The sequence below is a fragment of the Falco cherrug genome, chromosome 2, assembly GCF_023634085.1.
Source record: "Falco cherrug isolate bFalChe1 chromosome 2, bFalChe1.pri, whole genome shotgun sequence".
NCBI classification, from domain to species: Eukaryota; Metazoa; Chordata; class Aves; order Falconiformes; family Falconidae; genus Falco; species Falco cherrug.
Window position 1 is genome coordinate 110,692,677 of NC_073698.1, and position 23,594 is coordinate 110,716,270.

A 23,594-nucleotide genomic window follows, 5' to 3' on the forward strand; every position below is an offset into this window, starting at 1 on the left:
TTCTAACTTGGTGTCACTCCATTTGAAGTCAAAGAGCATTCTCCCCTCGATTGAGTAGGAGAATGCTTGTGTCACTGCTTTATTTCCATTCACGTATTAGAAATGGCACTTAGAGGTATATATTCTTTCAATTCTAGGTACCTGAACTCTACTACTTTTGCCTTTGAGAATATTCATGTTGGTGTTCAGGAGTTTGTAACTTTCATTTCTACATGATACAGACTTCTACAAAGTAAACCTCAATAAACTTCTATAGTAGAAAGTGTCCTATTTGTACCCTTTTTTTCTTTTCTTTTTTTTTTTTTTTAAACTTTTTTTTCTCCAGCTAAAATGCAGTGCTGGCAGTTTGTAAGGTGACCAAAAGATGAACACAGTTTTCATACTTTCTTTTCTGTGAAACACGGTACCATATACATCCATCCTAGACAGTAGTAAAAGCTGCTGTTCAAGAAGAAAGTCATGAAGTGTACTAGTGATGAACTAACCCCAGAGGGTAAGCCTGCTTTGAATGGCCTCCAGAAGTTCGGTTCTTTACACAAAATATTCAAGCATTCCAATATTACTCTGCCATTCCAGAAACTTCAAACACATTTGATCTCATCAGATACTTAATACTGTGTGTTCTAAGTCAAACTGAATACATCACCAGAACAGCAAAAATATTTCTTCAGTTCTTGCTTCTTAATATGGCCAGGAGTCCTATTTTGTGCCCTTTTGCCAACCAGCCGGAGCTCAGCCTTGTTCTGGTTTGGTTTCAACGAGTTGTTCTTCATCTGCTAACAAATATGAGCCAGTGCCTGGGTTAGGTTGGCAGCAATAATGTTTTCCTACACTGCAATGGATAAGCAGAGAAAATAACTTCTGCATACTGTTGATGTCAAAGTTCAAAATAGCTCACCAGCTCCTATAGCTCTATGATGCACTGCAAAGAACAGAACAGAAAAACAATCCCTACAGAGCTTTGAAAATGGGAGTACTCATAGTTTTGTTTGGTTTAATCATTCTGCTAGGCAAAGGAAAACAGACTGTTTTGGTGATGGTCTCCCTGACTTGCAGTCTCCATCAGATAGGACGTTATGTCACTGTCAGCAATTCCAAAAGGAAGGGACAAGTCCAAGCTGATTTGAATGCAGAACTGCCTTCTGTTTAGTAATAGCAAGCAACCAGCCCTAAGTACTACTGAACCTGATGCAAATCCATGATTTCCAGTTTGTATCAAGCTTAGGATGTCGGCTTCACCTGAGATGCTGTAAGCAGCTGCTATTTTGCTCCTCAGTGGAGTGGCCCATTTGATCCTGGATGGGAGTCGGACATAGCAGGTAAAATCTCCACAGTTCATAGGACTTAAAACGTCATTGTGATGCACAATATTTGCATTATCTCCAGTTGCTTTGATGCTGGGAAACTGAACTTCAGACTCTAAGATCCATATCATGAATTCTTCAGCTAAGTAACTGACTTCTGTTGAGTAAGACTGTGGCCAACCCATTCCCAGACGTGATGGAGAACACTCTTTAGAGCATCCTACTGTTCAATTGGTTTGAATGAGATCAAAGAATTGTGACAGGTCATGTGTCTGCACCATGTGAATTAAGACATGCTTCTAAACATGAAAGAAGTAGTCATGGCAACATTATTCAAAGATCTGGGCTGGAGGCACAATGTCAAGGGACACCGAAACAGTTTCATATCTCAAGCTGTCCAACATAACTTTGGATACCATGCATGCAATTTTCTTCCTATATATGAAACTGCATTTGACATATTCAACATTCCAAAACTTCCAAATATTTTCTGCTTCACACATCAGTAATTTTCTCTATAAGGAAACAAAGTTTTAAAACCTCACATGCTCTCCAGCAGTTTTGTTGCATCTGCATCCACTGTACTTTCCCCAGAGCAGTAAACACCTACACCATGGCTCCTCTTAATCTCCCTTTCATGAAGACTGCAGGCCTAATTTTTCCTTTCCTCACAGTTACAACACCTGCAACTGTTTGTCATCCTAATGACAATATTCTACATTTCTCCAATATGGTGTCCAAAATACACAAGAGATTTAGAGATGTTTTCTCCGTTTTTTTTTTATTATTATTTTGGCAGGACAGAGAATAATAGAAACTCTCGTTTTCTTCTATGTTTACACCAAAACAAGTTTAATTTTTTTCTCAGTTTTTCTGGACATTTTTCAACCATTGGCTTTTTAAATTAGACACACTCAAATATAAAATAAAATACAGACTGAAGTTTTATCAATTTTAGATTAAAAATAACCTGATCCTAGACAAATTTTAGAGTAGCTATGTCAGAATGTCGCTCACACATAGGTTTCTCTACACATAGGTTTCTCTACAGCCATATTCTGCCTTTACCCATCTCACAATTGTTTACCATCTAGATAGGCTGCATCCTTCAATTCAGAGATGCATCTTTTAAACTTGGTTCAACTAAATTCTTCATGACCATTCATTTGCTATTATCTCCAAGCATACAACCCACTGGCATGATACCTTTTAAATCTTGGAAGCCAACCCAGCTAGTATATATCTCATAGTTTGACAAAAAAAAAAAAAAAAATACCACAGCTATTGTGCTCTAATGACAGGACAAAAGCAGTTACTTTGATATAGAAAAGTCTTTTGCCAAAAAAAATAGAAAGGAGTGCTTAAAAAACAAACAGGCAAAGCAGGCACCCACAAAGCAGATCATACTGCTGTTAACTATTTGAAATGTTAGAAGTTAAATGAGTTATACTTACAAAATATGATGTCCTTGTTGATAGTTCAGTGCTTTGCAACAGGCATTCCTCTAGGGTTTGTTTTTCACTCTGAACAGAAAATATTTTTGCATTAGCAAAAGCAGCTGCTTTTTTCTGAGTGTTTCAGCTCTTTTACTTTTCATCCCCCATGCAGCACTGGATCCCCAGTGCAGCTGCACAGGTGGGCATCTCTGAGCCTGATGGCTTCTTAAATCACCTCTCACTGGCAAAGGGACAACTGATAGGTAGACCACAGTTACGGTAGGAGGCCTGCTACCCAGGACACAATAAACAAGGGTTCAAACAGGCGACCTCTAGGTTTCCCTTCCAACCTGAATCTTGCGGCATTTCTCAGGATGATCTTTCCCAGCAGAGCACCTTCAGCAGCCAGGGGCAGATGCAGCAGAAACCATCCAGGCACCTCCAAACATAATCAGCTCCAGAAAGTGTCCAGGCTCTGTCTTAACATGAAGAAGTCCCTAATGCTGCTGGTGGTAGTATCATTAAAAGAATGAAGAGGGATTTCTGAAGGCAAATTCTACCTCATTCTACTGTTCCCATTAAGCTCAGAACATGCTATCACCAAACTGCTGCGGTCGACTTCAGTAGACTTAAGAGACTGATAATTTGTTAGAGGTATCTAATTCTGCCACTCATTTTCTCACTACTCACACATTTTACCACCACAACCAGTGAGTCTGAGTATTTAAAAGCTTATTTAAATATGTTAGCTTTTTAACAGTCATATAGGCATATGACTGTCAGCTTCATGCTCTCTTGCTGCCACTTACCATAGTTCCAGAAACTGTGATGTGTGAATTTTGTAAGAGACCTTTATACACAGGAATAAATCCCTTTCTTTTCTCACTGTTTCCCAATCCCTTCTCCATATAGAGTGAACTGGAGATATTCAAAAGCTGTCTGGACACCGTCCTGGGCAGCTGACTCTAGGCGGTCCTGCTTGAGCAGGTTGGGGTGGAGCAGATGACCTCTGGTGGTCGTGTCCAGCCTCAGCCAGTCTGTGATTCTGTGAATTTGGAATCATGACACTTTACATCTGGTGAGGACTTGTGCCATAGGACTTTCTGACTGTACTGAGATATGCTGGTTTCCACTCCCCTGAAAGGTGAAAACCCTGAACGACCGAGTTCAGCAACATACTTAGGCACCTCCTCTAAGTTAGAACACCCAGAAAAATAAATTACTGCAGTATAAATACATTTAAACTCATAACCAGGGGTAAAATTCTGTTACTTGACAGGCAAAAAAATATTTTGCATTTCCCAGCAGGAGAAATTGCTTATAAGTACTTAGGTTTGTTAAAATCGCTTCAAGCATTCTCTGACGATCATAAAACAGAAGTGACATTTCACTGGATTCTGTCCATATAACTCTCTATTGATCTTGGTTAATCTTTAGATGTTATCCTTCTTTCGAGGTCACAAACTTCACAGTGATATCTACATTGCTTGTATGGTGGCAAAATATTAGAAGCCAAGTAACATAATTGGGTTTTTTTAAAAAAATATTGCACCTTGCCACAGCAAGAACCGATTAGCATACCGAACAGACTATTTTGGAAATGTTTGGGTTGATTTTTCAATTCATTCTGGAATGTAAATACAGCTGATGTATGTACACAAGAATTACTGTAAATGAAAATTCTGACATTTTTTCAAAGCTTCTGGAAATAAACATTTTGTGTGATAGTTCTGTCAATTCATTTTACAAGAAACATCTGGAGAAATTATTTTTAATCTATGTGAAATCATATACCTAGAGTTGTGAAGATGCAAAACAATCTATGGTTCTTCAATTCCAAAGATACCACCTTTGTCACTGACGATGAAACTCAGGAAAAGGAGACATAAGGACAGATATTCACAGTCCATTTAAAAACAAACATAGACATCCAGCTTTGTATGAAAGCACTTTTTCCCTTGCAACACCTCATTTTAGACAATACTACTTGTACATTTCCTTCGCTTTAAGGAAAAAAAACCTGTGCTTAGTAAACATAGGCCAAGTTTAACACTTGTGAAATATTTAAGTCTCCTAAACTTGATCTCCTTCATGTGTCTTTCTCCCATGCAATATTTACTTTCAGTCTTTGCTATGCAGCTCTGACTTGTCTGTCGAGGTGGGCAATAAAGAATTCATAAAAATATATGTGGCTTCTGATGCTGGTCCTGCAGTACCCCTAGCATAAAATACATTAGTTTTCCACAAGCTCCATCTTTGTTATTTTAGACAACATTCCCACATCTTCACCAGGAACTAGAGGGGGGAAGAAGCACCCAAGGAAGGTTGTATTTTAGAATGAGAATACACTCAAGCTGAGAGTCCAGGTGCTTTTGGACCTCTTCTCAAAATGACATCTCAATAGAGGAACCAAATTATTTTTCTTTTTAGACTAAAATGAAGAGGATTCCATAGAAATTATTCTAAAAAGGTGATTGTGGCTTTCTATTCTCTTACTTTCCTGCAGCAGTATCCTGAGTGAACTATTACTGAATGACAAAAATTTAATTAAAGTCCAGGAGATTTGTGTGCTTTCCCTGAAATCTTGATGGAAATATAAATCTAAGGACATTTCACAGGTTCTCTCTTTTATTTCATACAATATGTCCCTCAAAGGGTGCTTGTTATATCAGCTTCCCATTCTGGCACCAGGTCCCTCAGGAACTCATCAGTGGTCCTTCAGGGATCAATGGAAGACTTTTACTTAACTGTGAAACTGAGCCACCATTTACAAACAGCAGTCCTTGCAGGACACAGGAGGTCATTTCCGGGGAGTTCTAAAGTGGAAGGAAGAAAATCAATATGTAGTTTTAAAAATAACTTTGTCAGAGAAGAGAGGGAACAGTCATACCATGGGACACTTTATTATTCTTTATGTGTGTGTGTTACAGTATCAGGCAGCAAGCATAAGGTTTTCTACACCATGTATTAAGCAGAAGGCATTTTTCCAAATGGAAAATAACGCAAGTAACTGATATATTTAAAAGTTAGCATCTTTCAGAAGCAGCAATAATTTTAAAGAAAGGAACATCTAAGAAAAATTGGAAATGCTAAAAGACATGTAATTATCAGCTCCAGTTTCAAACATTGCTCCTTCTAATGAGTTATCTCATTTTAACTTCTTTTCATTGAGCAGAGGACAGCCTCACAAATCTACATTAAACGGTTTGCATTTACCTTAATTGGTTTCTAGTGTCACACTGTAACCAGCCCTTCAACCTGGTGGCAGGTATCTCCTACAGTGGGGGGACAGCAGCAGTTAGCACCAGGTTTTCACAGTTCTATCAGCTCTCACCTGGTTGTGTGAATTTTGAAAAGTGCTTAACGCTTCACAGCTCTCATTTTGGAAAATCTAGTCAGCTCTGTTTCCAGTTACCACTCCTCCTGAAATTTAAAAATCCATTGCTAGATGCCCAATCAGACCCCAAATTCTTTTGAGAATCTTCCCAGACTACTGCTTATATTACAGTAGTATACCTGAAACCTGTTAGACACAGACATGAATAAACTGATTCTGTATTAAAAAACTAATTAATTTTTGAGATCTTGGCATAGATTAGTGCTTGCACAGAAGAAAGGATCAAATCTCTTACACTGGATGGTCAGTGGGAGCTTATGTTACAGAGACCCTTGCAATAACATCTTTGACTAGGTTGGGAAAGACCCCCTGAACCACTGCTCTGCTCAGCCCCAGTAATCCAGCTGGTCCATGGCCTTAATGTGACCACCCTGGGCCACATGCATGATCCATTGCAAGTGGCTACTTTAAACTGCATTCAAGATACACTTCCCAAGTATCTCACATACAAAAGACTGTCCTTCATGACCTTTTCTGCCTCTACAGAAAGTTTCTATTGACTATTTAGAAGTGTCTTATCTCTGTACAATTTTATCAATTTTGCAGCAGAAACCCCCTGGAGGAGTGTCTGGAAGGAACGTACAGATTCTCCACCACAGATGTTTATCACCACTTCTAAGGACATAAATTGGTCTGCGCACAGCATACCCAAAGAATTTTTTTATTTGATTGGTGGTGGTGGTGGTTCAGAAATCTTTGTTGAATTTCTATAATTAAAACATTTATCAAAACAACATCAGAATACAGCTGTTAAAAAGCACCTGTATCCAAGAAACCAAAATATTTCTGCAGTACATGCTGCACCACAAAATGCAGCAGTTACTCACAAAGCACAAGAGAAACCTCCTTCCATTGCCAATTTAATTTTATACTCCTTCTATTTTTTTGCCTTTTAAGAACTTGTATCCTCTTTGTCATTGAAAAGAAACACGTCCTCAAACTAAAAGCCCTGCAAAATAGTATCAATGTTAATGTTTAACAAAAGTCACAGACTCCTAGTTGTAGAGTTTTCCTCTTTTCTTCTTTTCTTTAACAAACAGTAAAATGTTAGTGGGTTTTCTTTAAATAAATAAAAAATAAAATAAAATAAAATTAAAAAAAAAACCCACAAACAAACAAAAAACCCGACCAAAACAACACAAAAACCAGTAACCAAACCAACCCAAACTGGGGAAGAATGGGAGAAAAAACATTAATATAAACAAACAAAAAAATCCTGAGTAAAAACTTCTAAAATACCAAAGTGTCTTACAAGCTTCATCCCATTTTCAAAAGACACAAAGGAGAAGTAGTAACCTAGGACTCTCGGTGAATTTAGAGAAGCATATTTAGACAGAGATATGCAAAATCCTCTACTTACACTCCACGCTAACTAGGTGCAGATCACCTAATTCTAGAAGATATACATCTGCATTGATATTTTGTTTTGGGAGAGCTAATGTACCATGATAGAGCAACTGGGTAGTTTCTGTTTTGAAGATTGTTACATTCAGGCACAGGAGATGAGGAGCACCTGCACAGGAGCAGGAACACTTCATGCATTTTGGGAACAGTCATCCCTAAGGCTGGACTGAGTAAGCTTCATGCCTCTAAACGGGGATATGTTCGCACCTGTGGTTTATGCTAATCCAGGTCTGTGCTGCTGGTGAAAGGGATGGTTCAAAGCTTTCCTCTGGGTACATTCCTGCCCTTTCCACTTTGGTCAGTGCTACCTGTGTGTGCAGCCACGGAGTGTGCTGGACCAAACAAAAATACTCAAGCTATTGGGTCCCACACTGGTTAAACCAACGATCCTGTGGGCTTTGGGATACAACTATGAAAAAGGCATAAATATGCTGCTCCATTTTTTTTTTATTTTATCTTTTTTAGCAGAACACTGCTTCTATTTTTCAGATAGCAGAAAATCAGAAAGGAAAAAGTTTCCTATTTCCTGTACCTCAGCAATCCAACTATGCAGTTGCAGAACAAATCCATACTTTCAACTACTATGAAAACTGACAGCATATCATGGTTAATCCAGTTGTGTTGTTAACTGGCATTAAGAGACCGGGAAGACTGGTTTGAGGGGGCTGCTGCTGTCACTGATGAATTTTAGCAACCTGACAGAGACAGGCTTCTCCATCTTTTGCAACCTTTTTGTCATCTGTGTGTTAAGTATTGCAGTAATTGTCTCTGTTTTGCCTGTTCTCAATTTGTATATATTGTTATTTTAAGACAAAAAGGACAACCGGGTGAGGTGGAACTTTCTGGTGGAAAGAAACCACTGAACCTCCTACAAGTGCTGGATGAAGGGGGCAAGTCTAGGGAGAAGAAATGAAATTTAGAAAACAGGAGAACAGGGTACAAAAAGCCCCTATAGTTAGAAATAAATTCTTGGCCTTCCAGAGAGATCCGGCTAGGGTTTGCTGTAATTCAAAGTTGCCTCAATTTTAGCCTGGAAACACAAACCTTTCTGCAAGGACACTGAGGTTTGGGAAAAAGTTGGTTATAAATCATTTACTCTCATTTTCTGCTTAACCTGGCTTGTCTGGCTTTCTCTCTTAAAAAAGTTAAACCAAATAGATTATAGTCTAAAACCCCATGAATCTTTTTAAATACAAAAATCTTTTGATCTTCCTTGGGAGGCTCACTGTCAGGAAAAATGGGTCTACACAGTCTGGGGCCTCGTCATACTTACCTCCTTGCTGTACCACCAGGCACCTAGCAGTTGTAAGCAGTGACTCACTGTCCCTAGGGACCCTATCACGGTACATCTGGTATAAGGAAGGAGCAGGAGAACAAGTCTAAAAACAGAACAAAAGAGAAAGATGAAGAGTGAAGGGAATATGGATCTATGCAGTCTAGGTAGTACAGCCAGCAACTGGAAGAAATTAATGTAAGCGCTTTGGCTCCTTATGAAGTCAGGTAGAGATACACTAAAGGAAACTGTCTTTTCTTAACCTTTCAGATACTCAGAAGCTATTTAGAAGTTTATAGATAAATTAGTCAAAACCAATTACCATTTTAGCTTATAAAATTTGAAAATATTTCTCTTTTAGGATTGTTTTAGAAAGTGAAGAATGCCATCTGAGAACACCAGCAGAGGAAGAAACTTGCGAAAGAAACTTGCGAAGCCTTTTCAACAAATCTGAAATACAGTTCAGATCCTGTTAAATTAGAGAGCTTATGAAATCAATAATCTGAGGTCAAACAGTGATGGCATTAGAAATCAAGAACTGTGAAGGAGTGCTAGGAGAACTTAATAAAAGTATTAATTAATTAATTAATAAAAGAAGGCAGTATCATAAAGAACAGAATTAAAACAGAAGGACAAACTGATGGCCTTTGTTAGCAAACATCAGGGCATACGGAACAGGAAAAAGGAAAACAGCTTAGGGCTAAAAAGAGATATCTGCAAAATACTGCTGGAACAAGTTGATACAAGATAGCATGAAAGGTTACTCAAAATTTTGACAAGGAAATAAACCTTGAGCAATACTCTATGCTTGGACAGGGTCATAATTGAAATTAAAACATTTTGCAGAAACCTGCAGTCAAAGAACTGAAACTACCCAAAGAGAAACTAAATGTGCATCGTATGCACAGTGAACAAAGAACAAAAATTCCTTTATGGGAACTGTTCAAGAGAAAGCTAAATTCAGAAGCTGCGTTTACCTCCTTGAATATGATATAGATTTATGTCTTACAATTTAGACATTGATGCAGAAGCTAATATGATCTCCTGTATTTCACTAAATCATTTTCATAGAACAAAACCCATCATGTTGAACACAGAGAGATAAAACTCAGACTGTGCATTGGGATAAAGTTACTGTGAGTGAACGTGAACTAACTGGTAAAAAAAAAAAAATCTTTAGAGAGTGGTTAGCATTGTTTCAGGAAATAGTATCTCTCCTTGGATTGAAAACATGGCAGACTCTACAGCTCATTGAAAGAAATGCTTTGGAAGAAAAGGGAAAGGCAATGAGGATTTTAAAAGTAGCTAAAAAGACTGTAAAACTACAGAAAGGCACAAAAATAGCTAGCAAACAGGCAAAGGACAGGAAGATAAAATTTAAAAATATAGTAGCAATAAAAAAAATGGCAAAGACAAGAGCAAAAAGTGATGCGTTGTGTATGAATACACTCAAAGGCAATTTAGATCAATGATCATGAGTGTCCCCTATGTGTTGATTCTTATCCTATGAGACAGTGAGTAGGTGCAGGTTCAAGGTTATTCCCCTTATTATCCAGAAGCTGAAATATTTCAAAATGCAAACCTCCAGCATCTAAGATCATGCATAACGTCAGTATGTATTGGACTTGGCAGCTTGGCTGGGGTGAGAACAGACAGTGAACTGCAACTCAATTATTCTGTATTTATAAGTTATGTTAAAGAATGTGATTTTAAGTGTATTTTAAAATTCAGGCTTCAGCTACCTATATTCTACAAGCCTGTAAAAACTAGTATCAGTGTGGCAAAGCCCAGACTTTTGTTTGGCACCATAAAATTGGCATCCCCAAAATGAGAATACTGAATTACTTCTTGATATTGAATAACTATTCACTAGAAGGTTTAAAGAGAGACTGCCTGATTATGTAAAAGCTTATATTGTATTTTTAGAAATGTTATGCCCACAAAAAGGACCGGGAAGAAGTACTATTGATAGCTGGATGCCTGAGCTAGCTTTTGCATACACGAGAGAGTATGCATGTGATATTATTTGGAACAGCTAAAGCTGTAATGGCAGGGAAGACTAAATCTTTTCACTTTGCTTCTGACTCCTGCCCAGAAAAGGGAAGGACTCTCAGCTTCTTCCAGAAAAGAAGATGGAAAAAGAAATGGACATTCAGAATTTAAGATCTGATACAGAGCAGGCAGGGGAGGAGACACTGCAGGAAAGAGCCAGGAGGGAGCTAAACCCCCTGAGCTACCCTGGATGCTGCAAGACAGGGAGGGTGAGCTCATGGGCTGCCTGCGATGCCTTGACACGAGGCTCAGAGGCTCAGAGTGCCAGTTCTGGCTCACTTTTCTCTCCAGTTCACCACGTTGAGACACAGTCTCCCACGTGCCTAAGTCCATCTGCAGAAGGTCAGGCAGTCCCACTCTGCTTCCCTCCATCTCCCGCTTCTGACTGCTCCCCTGCTTTGCCTCGTGTAGAAACAGGGGTTTCTCCGGGGAGGCAGGTCAGCACAGTAATCTGGCAGAAAACACGTTGCTTTAGCGGGTTTATTTTCCACCAGACCAATAAACCAGCTGAGCAACCCCAGGCTTGCAGAGCCTCCCTTACAGCTTCGTTAACCTGATACATTCATTAAAGGCCCACCTTATTAGTTCTGATAACAGATACCCTGAGAATATTACATGTGCAACTGCATTTTAGCATGATCTTCATACATGACATGTGCCATATCAGTTTTGTACTCAGACTTACGTCACTGGAATAATGATAGAAAGATCTGTATCTGGGGTGGGAAAAAAGACAGTCTCCTGCCAAGAAGGGAGTGAGGGGTTGGGAGAGGGAGAAAGCAAAAATAAAACCCTCAAACCACCAAAAATCACAAATCTGTTGACTAAAATGTCAAGCACTCATTCCAATGGCTGAGATATTTTTTAAAGGACTCTGCACTGCCCTAACTTTGTTCCTCACTAAATAAAATAAAATAAATAATAAAATAATAAATAAAACCTGGGATATTTAATGGATATTACTTACCCCGGCACCAAAAGAAATGTGAGCTGTAAGAAATAAGTAGCATGTAGATTTTGGGAAAGTTGAGAATAAGCATACCAATTCACCGCTTATTAGCAATTGGTTTGTCCAAGGGCTGGTCACCTAAGCAACCTAATGCTGCTATGCATGCAGTCCGCTTCCACTGAACTTTCAGTATTGATCATTTTATGTGACCACTATATACAGAGATGTAGATCACATCCGGTGTCTGGATGTGTGCCACGTCTAAGACAAATGAGGTTTACTATTAATCTATGCAGAAGAGTTAAAAACTTCGTAAGTCACTCTCTGATTTACCATTGTGATCTTGCATACTTTCTTCCCAATGGCTATGTACAGAATATAATTACACCCATCTTTTCCTTTTTTCTTTTTTTTTTCTTTTTTTTTTCTCTTGCTAGGAAAAATGCAATTTAGCTGAAGCTAAATGTTTTGTGAAAATGAATCAATTTCAGTTAAACATTTCCTAGGATGAATTCTTATACACCGAAGGCTTGGATGGAGAGTTAGGAAAGGACAGGTTGTGGAAAGAATCTGTCAGATCAGAAATAACAATTGCTTGAATCAGAATGGGCAAAAATCAATAAAACCTCACTGCTCCAAAAGAGGCAAAGCAAAGAATCTAGTTCAGCCATCCTCACTCCATGCTTTAAATACTCAGTAGCAGACAGTGCAAAGTCTTTCTTCCTCTGTGAAAACCTAGTCTCATTCATTTTACTGCAAAATGAAATAGGCTTCAAACCTTCAGTGTTTCATAAAATGGATTTGCTTTTCCACTTTAATTATAACAGTGCCTTACTTAGGTAGTCAGCCAGCTTTTTGTCACCACACAACCAATGTCTTATTTGAGAAAATCCTTCCTGCCGCATGCTAATTGGGAAGATGTAGCCCATGCTAAAGCTTGTTCAAGTCAGACAACAAAAGAAATTAGTACAATGTGCAGTTATATTTCTGCTTGCAGTGGCTTCCCTAATATTTTATTTATTTGAAGAAATTACCATTCAAAGAATTATGATGAACTTCTTAGACAAGCAAAGGAGCCTCAGGAAGGACAGAGAAAATAGTGAATTAATCAGGTGGAACAGATATCTTTTCCAGTGAGCTAACTTATAGATATATATATTCCTTTTTAAGATGCAAGGCTCCAGTTTGGCACTGTTTGAACTGTGCTGTTTAGACATAGCCACCAGGTCAGATAAAAATCTGATTGGCATCAGTGCACTGCTGGTATGACCATGGCAAAAATATACTGTATTTGCTCAAGCTAGGAACCCCAACCTAGAAATGCCAATATAGCAGATAGCTTCTATTAACTCTTGCTCTGTACACATTTACAGTACATTCTAGTTTTTAACACAATTATTATTTTAAAAGAAAAGATAGCTGAATCTAAATCAATGCTTCCCCTCAGTCAGTCTTTTTAAGTGTTTATCAGAAAATTAACTTTTTGGTTGACTGTTCTTTTTTTGAAAACTACTGCATTACCCTAATGGCTGTAATGTCCATGCTATTAAAAGATCTGCTAAAAGGTTCAAATGTTGTGTACAATAATTTCTGTAACAGAATGTCTTAAAAAAAAAAAAAAAAAAAAGAAAGAAAAAATAGGAATAAATAATTCCACTTCTTTTTGAAGGTCATAGTGCAGCTAAGCAAATGGTCTAGTCTAAGATGAGTACTGGGAGGGGGAGGCTCAGAAAAAAGGGGAAGAACCATTACAACAATGCTTATTAAAATATGAAAACAACTGATTGTGCCTTTGCACTGGGGGCACCTAAACAAATTCCTGCATTTGACCTTCACTGCTAGGCAATACGAACTATGAATTCATAGCATAACTAATTACCTGACCGATCACATAATACACGAAACTGTAAAATCCATGTGGCTGCAGACTTTAAATGGCAGAGGAAGCAGCTACTGTGTAATTCCTCATCGTGCCAGTTCAGTGTGCTATAGCCAGTCGGTGCACACCATGTTATTCACTCTGCACCAGTCACTTGCATGTTTCAAATATACTCACATGGATGTGCAGAGAGATATGCTCACACAGTTCCTCAGACAATGCAAAAAGGCATGGTTTAATTGTTCTCTCCTGGGGTTTGGGGGGGGAAGGGGAGACAGAAGCAATCGCAGATAAAGCTGAAAAGCAGCTCTCATGCATCCCCATGTGCTTTGGGGAGCAGCAGCCTTCCCTTGGGCCCTGGGTGGCAGTGCGGCCCCCAGCTCTCGCCCTCCTTCCCCCGGCCCCTCACTGCTGAACCCCACCATGCACACCTACGTATTTAACCAAGGTAGACAGCACATCCCCTTTCTTCAACAGACTGATCATCTGTGACCGCCCCTTTTATCCTAAAGTGACATGTTCTAGCAAAATATATAATTTACGTGAGACCGGTGTGTAGTCAGTGTGGTCCCACCATGGGCCAAGGTGTTTTGTTCTTTTCTTCCGCATCATACTGGTGTTCCTGAATGAAGTTTCCTGTTTCTGGATGTTGCTGTGCTCTGATGAAACACAGTACTCATCAAGTGAGGTATGTGCTGCATCCTGACTAAAGGATGTTAGCAAAGGTTACAGTTGGAACATATGTCTGGGGAACAGGTGAGGAGAGCTGTGCACAAAGTACAAATAAAACATCATCATAGATTCATACTATGTCGAACCTAATCTAAGGTCCATATGGTTTAGCATTCTGCCTCAGGATAGGCCAAAACAAGGTATCCAGAGAATACAAAAAGGAAATAATTGCACAGCAATACCTACCCAAAATATGAGGATATGTTTGCAGATTGGGTTGCAAACATGTTCCTCCTCTGTTTTTCTCTCTCCCACATTGTTTTCTGGAACCAGATATCTATTGACTTAATTTTATGTCCCCCATGTCATCACACCAAACAAGATAGCAAGCAATTGATTTTTACTCATCTTCATTCATCAGTCTGCAAGCCTTTGCTATACTCTGGCAGCTCTTTCCTTGTATGTTTTCCAGAAAGAAGAAAAGTTGCTCTTTCATACCATCTGTTGGAGTTCCACAAATAATCAAGGGTCTAAACATGACCTTTAATAGAAACATCTAATGAGCTGCATACTCCCCAAAAGTGGGTCAAAGCTCCTCAATACTTTCCTGAAGTGATCCTAAACTTTAGCCAAGACAAATCACACAAATACATTGACAAGAAGTACACTGAATGCGAGTTGCTCAATTTTCCAGGAAAAAAAAAAAAAAAAACCACCACAAACCAGTACTGAACAGTGGTTGAGTAGCACAATAATGTCTTTGGAAAGATAAACTAAGCTATCTAAATAATCACACCTATTTGGTAAAATTAGGAAACTTAAATAAAGAATGGAAATTTAATCAAAAGCAACGTCTTTTCAAGTATTAATAGAGGTTGAATTTCCAATATGCAAAGAAATCTGGTTTAGTCAACAGTATGTCATCAAAAACTGACAGAACAAGTCAAAAAATATAAGCTGCCTGGCTTCTCTGGTGTTGTGGAAGTAGTAAGAAAGTGACTAAACCTAGTTTCTCAAGGTGCATGAAGACTATCAGCTTTCTCTGATATCGGTAGGATTTGTGCATCTAAATACATTTATAGATCCATTTATAAGTGGTTTTTTAATGGTAAAAAAACAACCAACCTGCCCTCCCCGCCCCCCAATTAGTATTCAGAGAGCTTTGAGGCTGTCTTACCTGCTATTTAGCAATGCTCTCTCATTTCCCTATAAACAGAAAGATAGTGGTCTTATACAGTAGTTTGTTTTACCTTTGGGACATAAAAACCTTTTGCTTAACAGAGTTAAAAAGCCATTGAGAGATCTAAAATGACTGGCAAAGATATCAATGTTTTTTCTGTCCCTAGTGGGTGATAACGGGGCATCAAAATGAGAGTAAAATGGCATGATAATGGAAATTACATGCCAGCCAGAGCATTTTTAGGGGACATTGCTACTCACCCTGAGTAGTAATTAAAAACGAACATGCTGCCTTTCCTAAACTTATTCATCACTATGTACTATTGTATACAAAATAAGAAAGTCATGCTAGGAATTATCCTCTCTGTGACCAGCTAGACCATCTCTTCAGGGCCTTCCTTCCTTGCTAGTTCTAGTTTAGACCACTGAAACCACAAGATTCAAAACCATATCCCTGGGATGTCAAGGCAGTAGAATTGCAACCAAGTACAGCTCGGTGTTTGCCCCTTCCAGATACGGATATACCAGTCATCTGGTAACTCCATTCACAACCTGCTCCAGAACAAGCATGAACTGCATTGTCATGCTAGGCTATGATGTCATGAGATACCAGGTTCACCAAATGGTAACACTAAAAATCCCTGAAGACTTGATATTAAAATACTGGGATATTCTGATGCATAAAGCTTTGTGCATAAAGAATATCATATTATATCATATTATTTATACAACATAGATGTGTTATCCACAAAAATAAATATCTCATTACTTTGAAGTGCTGAACACCTTGATCACAAACCTGTCACAAAAAATGTTTCAGGAAAGGAGACAGTGGGTAATAGCAGGCAGCTGTAACTCTCTAGTACTGAATTCTGTCCAGGGACAGAAAAATAATCTTTTAATGCTTAAGATATGCAAAACATTAAAAACGAAGCCAAAAATAACGGTAATAAAGTGAGCAAGCATTTCCATTACTATAAATCAGATCTTCAGATAAATGTTATGAGTGACTGCTCAAGTGTGATAACTCTCAACATTATTTCTAAGCAATATACAATTTCAGTACTGACCCAAGTGGTCTGGCTCTTACCTACTGCAGTGTACAAAAATCTTTTGTGTAGGATCCATATCCAAATTCTTCACAAGCCCCTACTATGCTAAAACTCTTTCTCAGGAGATTACTCAGCTCATGATGTATGACAAAAAAGGTATGGATTTTTCTCTAAGCTTCTCTTCAAACTGTGGTCTGTCAATCACTGAAAGAAAAAGCGAGGGAGGGAGGTGGAGGGAAGGGGGAAGAAAGGCATGCACATTCACGCACACGAAAGAGCTAGAAGGCATTCCTTGTGATGGATACATAAGGCACTGCTTTCTGAAGTCAAATCCCCAAATTCACCCTCCCCCTTTTCATCTGTCTTTCATTTATGTACTGTTTGTCATATTCTGTTTTCCCATCTGGTGGCAGCTGTGTACATCTAATGAATCCTCCAAAACTTTCAGCTTTGCATCCTTCTTTGTTCCTCTAGTTCATTTACTGTTAGCTTCTTAAAAGCTTTTCTCAAAAGCAGTTGCTTAGGTGACATGCTTCAACTTTGCAGGTGTAAGACAGGTATTACTGCTACTCTCTGTGTTGCTTGCCCCATTCTAAACCACATCTTTATAGCTTTTAGATTACAATAATAGGCATACAATATATGCAACAATATTCACAAATGACCCCATTGTTCAGTATGCCACATCCCATATGTTCACTTATGGCAATAAATCCAATCGCATTACTTCAGCTATGGCAGATTTATACTTGCTTCCTATCAGCCAATGCATTGACTTTAAAATTTTGTTCTGAGTTTTTCATTATCCATCTGATATATCCCCTTCATACCTATCAAAATTGGCCTCCATTTATACATACCCTCAGTCCTTACTTTCTAATAATAAATCTCAAATTCATCAGCCCCCTTGCCAGGTCTCTCATCCATGACTAGCAGAGCATTCACCTGTTATGCCCCTGAGCTGTGGAATTCCCTGAACTGAAGACTCATCTCTAAATCCCCTGAGCTTTTCTAATCCCTCTTTGATTCGCGCTTATTAAAAATTACTTTTAATATTTGATCCACTACTGACACATGCTGTAGGCTTTATTGATATAAAAATACTTCTATTTTCTTTACAGAGGATGCACTGACAATGTCAAGACTGAAAATGCCTTTTTATTGGCTTTCCATATAGATTGCAAGACTTACCTTTCTCTGTCTTTCAGTTCTGGGGTTAAGCATCAGTTCACCTGCTTAGGCTGTGGCATCCGGACCCAAACTCTGAGAAGAAAGCAAAACTTCCCATTTTGTAAGTACCATGTCATGAAGAGAATGCAGGCACATGATAGAAGCCTCCGCATTTGTAGTAGAGGCACTTTACAAAGCATTGGCTAATTAAAACTTGATACCCTTATGGCCTTATTGGGTGCAATGCTCAAGGAAACTGAAGCAGGGAGTCACAAATCACAACCACAGCATTAATGAAGGGACTTGGATGCTCCAGCATCCAAATGCTGGGCTGTGACAAGGTCTCTTTGGCGGCAGTGGGTAGGTCTGTGTCTTTCCCACCCACTCTCGTTCTGCATTATATCACTTCTGGAAACACGCATTTTACTTACAGGAGCCCATGCCTTATTTGAGTAATCTGAGGTGAAACACAAGCAGCTCTAAAGCATATTAGGACAGCAGCTCCTGAGGGCAGGTGTAATCTTGACTTGAGATCTGCATCCAAGCGACCTAAGCTTCATCTTACCCCTTCAGTGTGAAGTAAGTTTGGAAAATCCAGTGCAAGTAAGAGCTGAAAAGAAAATACATGTGTACTTTTGTTTGGTTTTTTTTTTAATCCTTTGAGATATGTCTGATCATAGATAGATAGATAGATAGATAGATAGATAGATAGATAGATAGATAGATAGATAGATATACACGCGCACACACACACACACACACACAAAATCACAAACTCAGGATAAATTTGTGCCATATCAGAGAAAGCTAAAAGCCTGTTTAAGAACTGCTTGGAGAAGGCAGTTAGTAGGATGTTGTCTGACAGTTTGGGTAAAGCCAGTAGGGATTGAGGACAAAGGTTAATACCAGAGGGTGACACTGTATAAAATTTCACAGCAAGTAAAGCTTAGAAGAACATATTTATTGGAAGTGTGTATGAAGAAGGATTTATTTTCTGATCATGTGAAATGGCTGCACTTCCAATTATTTCTATTCCCTGACTGAGTTTAATAGAAGTCCTTAGTAAACTGTGAGTTTCAGTGATTTGTGAAGCCTCGCACATGTTACTGAAACCCTTGCAACAGGGCACTGCTCAGCTCCAGCTACTCTGAGTGCACCCTTGGGATCCCCTCCCAGGTGGCCCACAGCCGGGCTGCGGAAAGAATTGCCCAGTGGCACATGTTGCTGTGTTAATAGAAATACTAAATAGTGCTGGGCCAAGAGGAAACCCAAACAGAATGAACCAGCAGACGATGAAGACTTCTCCTTCACATTTACACGCCCGCTCCAGTTAGTTTACAACATAGCATAACAGGGTACGCGTATTTATCTTTACTGATTGAGCTTCAGGTCAGCCTTTCTGACTTCTGGCCTGAGATTAATACCAGGTTGCCAACTCAATTTATAGCTATACGTTTACCTCCATAAATTATTGGTGAGTTGTATTTGCTTTAGCACTCCGGAACTTCTTCATTGTTCTATGGTTTCTTTAAAATCAGCATTAACGGTTAAAGAGAGTTTCTCAGTAAGCTCTTCTAATACTCTTGGGTGCAAGTTATCTGGCCCTGTAAATTCAAAAAACTGTTTAGCTCTGACAGTTACTGTTTAACAATCTCCCAGTTTATTGATCGAGTAGAAAGTAGTCCTTATCACTGTCAGATATGAGTATATCACACTGGTTCTTTCCAACTCAGAACAGAAATATTTATTGGGTTCCTGTACCTTTTCTGCACCGTGGCTGACAGCTTAACCATCCTTGTCAAGTATCAGCTGTGCACCACTGTTAGCCTTCCATGTTTCTCCTGCATCGAAAGAATTTGTCTCTCTTGGCCCCACATTTTTATGTTCTACTTAGCTTTTCCACATATATCTATAGTTCTTGATTAGCAGCATTGTGGTGGGTTGACCCTGGCTGGACAGCAGGTGCCCACCAAAGCTGCTTTATCACTCCTTTCCTCGGGTGGATGGGGGAAAGAAAATACAACCGAAGGCTCCTGGGTCCAGATAACGACAGGGAGGTCACCCAGCAGTTACAGTCACGGGCAACACAGGCCTGACTTGAGAAAATTAGTTTTATTACCATTCAGATCAGAGTAGGGTAATGGGAAAACAGAATAAATCTTAAAAACATCTTCCCCCCACCCCTCCCTTATTCACAGGCTGAACCCTCCTCCTGATTTTCTCTGTCTCCCCCCCAGCAGCGCCGGGCCGGGCCGGGGCTGGGGTCAGTCCCTCACAGCTGTCCCTGCCGCCCCTGCCCCCCATGGGGAGGCTCCTCGCCCCCTGCCCCTGCCCCAGCCCGGGGCCCTGCCAGGGCGCAGCCCCCCAGGCCCAGCCGGCCCCAGGGGGGTCCCCGCGGGGTCCCCAGCCCGGGCTCCTCTCCCCGCGGGGCCACGGGCCCTGCCAGGAGCTGCCCCAGCGCCGCTGCCCGCGGGTCACAGCCCCCTGCGGGCACCCCCTGCCCCGGGGGGGTCCTGCCCGGGCTGCGGGGGGGAGCTGCTCCCCCGGGGGCTCCATGGGCTGGGGGCACGGCCCGCCTGGCCGGGGGCTTCTCCAGGGGCTGCCGGGGGGTCTCTGCTGCGGCGCCTGGAGCCCCCCGGCCTCCTCCTGCCCCGGCCTGGGGGGCTGCGGGGCTGGGGCTCTCGCACGCTCTCAGGCCTCTCTGGCTGCTCTCGCTCTGGGTTTTGGGGTCCCCCCCCCCTTAAACCCCCCCCGAGGCGCTGCCCCCGCGGCTGCCGGGCTCGGCCTCGGCCAGCGGCGGGTCCGTCCCAGAGCCGCTGCCACGGGCCCTGTGGGACATGGGGGCAGCTGCTGGCAGCTTCTCACAGGGGCCGCCCCTGCAGCCCCGCACCAGCACCTTGCCACCCAGACCCAGTACAAATGTACACTCCTCTGACATCTTCCAAGCTTTCCAAAAGTTTTGCACTAGTTTTAACGAGGAACATCATTCCCTTTCAACGGATGAAGCTTTCTTACGCCATTTTGGAAATGTAATTTTCTTTTGCAACTTTGCAAAACAAAAAAATTCAACCTTAACTACAGTTGTGCACGCTACAGTTCTGAAGCAAGTCTATTACTGGCTAAAGCCATAGCTTCTTTGTACTTAATGAACATAACTACATATATATGTATTTATTTTCATTCAATAATTGATTTTCACTTTAACAAGTATTTCATATTTTGACTTACATCATAACAGATAAGTACTGCAAGCTGAGACTGACTGCTGGCCCGAACATTTTTTCTGCCAAAAAGCTGTGTCTATGGGAATTTTTTTAATATTAAATATAAAAATTTTAAGAAAAATATGCCTTCTGTTTAGTATTTTTAGTTAGAAAAAAATAATAGCTTTAGCATATTGATTTATTACAAAATTGCTAAAATAAAAAAACTTCTCCCTGTCTTTAATGAGAGTGAAGCATGTGAATAATTCTTCCCTTTTTTTCCCCCAAAAACCTAACAGAGGGATTTTTTGCCTTGCTGGAGAAGAAAGTTAAATATCTGAGAGTTCCCTGTGTCTACTCTGAGAGTGTGGTACAGCAGGACAGCCGGAGCCCGCAGGGCGGGGGGCTACCTGCCCCAGCCGCAGCAGCGCTCCCACCCAGCACCCAAAATGCCACTGAGGGGAACCCTGTGCTTTCAGCTTTCTGAGGCTATTTGGTCACATACCACTTTACCCAGGTTTGGGAGAACACTGGCAAGCACAACTGGCTAGAGGAAGGAATCAGTTTTACAGAGGGCAGACAGGATTTTAATCCAAGTGTGTCTCGCTGACTTTTCTTCTGCCTCCCCTTCAGTCTACTCCTCTCTGCTTGTTTTCGGTTTGCTTTTCCCTAAACTTACTTCTTTCTGTCAAAACTTCCCTAAAATGCCTCCAATTCAGTAACCATTGTACTGTTCGCTGCTTTGGCAAGCCACTCTCTCCTTTTTCTTTGTGTTTATTTAAAAAGTATGGTGAGGGGCTGCTTCTGGCCTGTCCATCACATGTAACAAAAGTCAAATTCCTGTTTTCTTCTCATCTCTTGTCATGCAAAAGTCAATTAGAAGTGTGTCATGATTTAACCCCAGCCAGCAACTGAGTACCATGCAGCTGCTCGCTCACTCCCCACATACCAAGGCGGGGTGGAAAGCAGAATTGGAAAAAGGCAAAACCCATGGGCTGAGGTAAGAATAGTTTAAGAACTGAAATAAAGTGAAAGACAATAACAGTCCTAGTACTAATAATAGTAATGAAAAGGGAAATAACAACAAGAGAAAAGAAATAAAACACAAGAAAAAACTCCAAGTGATGCACAACACAATTGCTCAACAGCCCCTGACCAATGCCCAGCCAGGCCCCAAGCAGCGATTCCTGTCCTGCAGCCAACTCCCCCCAGCTTATATACTCAGCATGACGTCCCATGATACGGAATATACCTTTGGCCGGTTCAGGTCACCTGTCCTGGCTGTGTCCCCTCCCAATTCCCCGTGCCCCCCCAGCCCTCTCCCTGGCAGGGCCTGAGAACCTGAAATGTCCTTGACAGTACAAACACTATTCAGCAACAACTAAAAACATCAGTGTGTTATCAACTTTATTCTCATACTAAATCCAAAACACAGCACTGTAACAACTAGTAGGAAGAAAATTAACTCTATCTCAGCCAAAACTAGGACAGTATCCAACCCTAATTCTATACCATTTACATCATGCCTGGGTCTCAGTTTCCAATATGCCATCACCTTCCTGTCTTTTGATATTGGTATACACACACAGGTATCGTTCCCTTAGTCTGTGGGCCATCCCTCTGAAATGTCTGTTGAGTTCCTTTAGTCCACAACTTTGGCTCCATCTGCCGTAAGTCTTTCAGGGCAGGAAAGATGGTGTGTGGTATTGGGTGAAGCCAGTTCTGATTCCATCACCACTGCACTTTGGTGGTTTCATTAACATTCATTCTTCATTAATGTGGCAATTGGACAGGAGGTGGGCTCAGATTCACTGATCTGGAGTGGCACAGACGCAATGAGGTGTGCAGTGCAGTGATGGGCATATAGCCACCATAGTAGTGATAATATACAGTGTTATGTAGCAATCAGTCGACATCATACAATTTAATTCATTCGCTATTCTCACCCAAAATCAAATCCCCTTGAGGTACACATCCTCCTGTGTTACCCACCAAGTGTACCCAGGGCCCTGAGCAAAAGCAATTCCATGGATAGATTTGCCTTTGCCTAAGGCAAGACTAACCCAAACTGCTTTCCCTAATATACTTTTTATGTGCACCACTGGAACTTTATCCCCTTCCACAGTATGTAAAAGTCTCGATTGGGTAGGGCCTTCACAACCAGGTTCTCCACCCGGGCAGCAATATCTTGCCACAATGCGGGAGCCCAGATTGATTTACCTCTGTACTGCCAGTTGCTGTGCGTCCATTGCTGCAACCACCCCCACAAGGCATTTGCCACCATCCATGGGTCAGTCCAGAGGTAAAGTATTTGCCATTTTTCTCTTTCAGCAATGTCCAAAGCCAGCTGGATAGCTTTCACCTCTGCCAACTGACTCAATTCACCTTCACCTTCTCCTTCAGCAGTTTCTGCAACTTGTCGTACAGGACTCCACACAGCTGCCTTCCACCTTTGATGCTTTCCTACAATATGGCAGGACAGATCAGCAAACAAGGCACATTGCTTATTGTCTGCTGATTTGTTAGACCGTGGGGTTCTTCAGCACACATCACTTCCTCCTCCAGTGACATTCCAAAATCTTTGCCTTCTGGACAGTCTATGATCGCTTCCAAGGTTCCTGGAT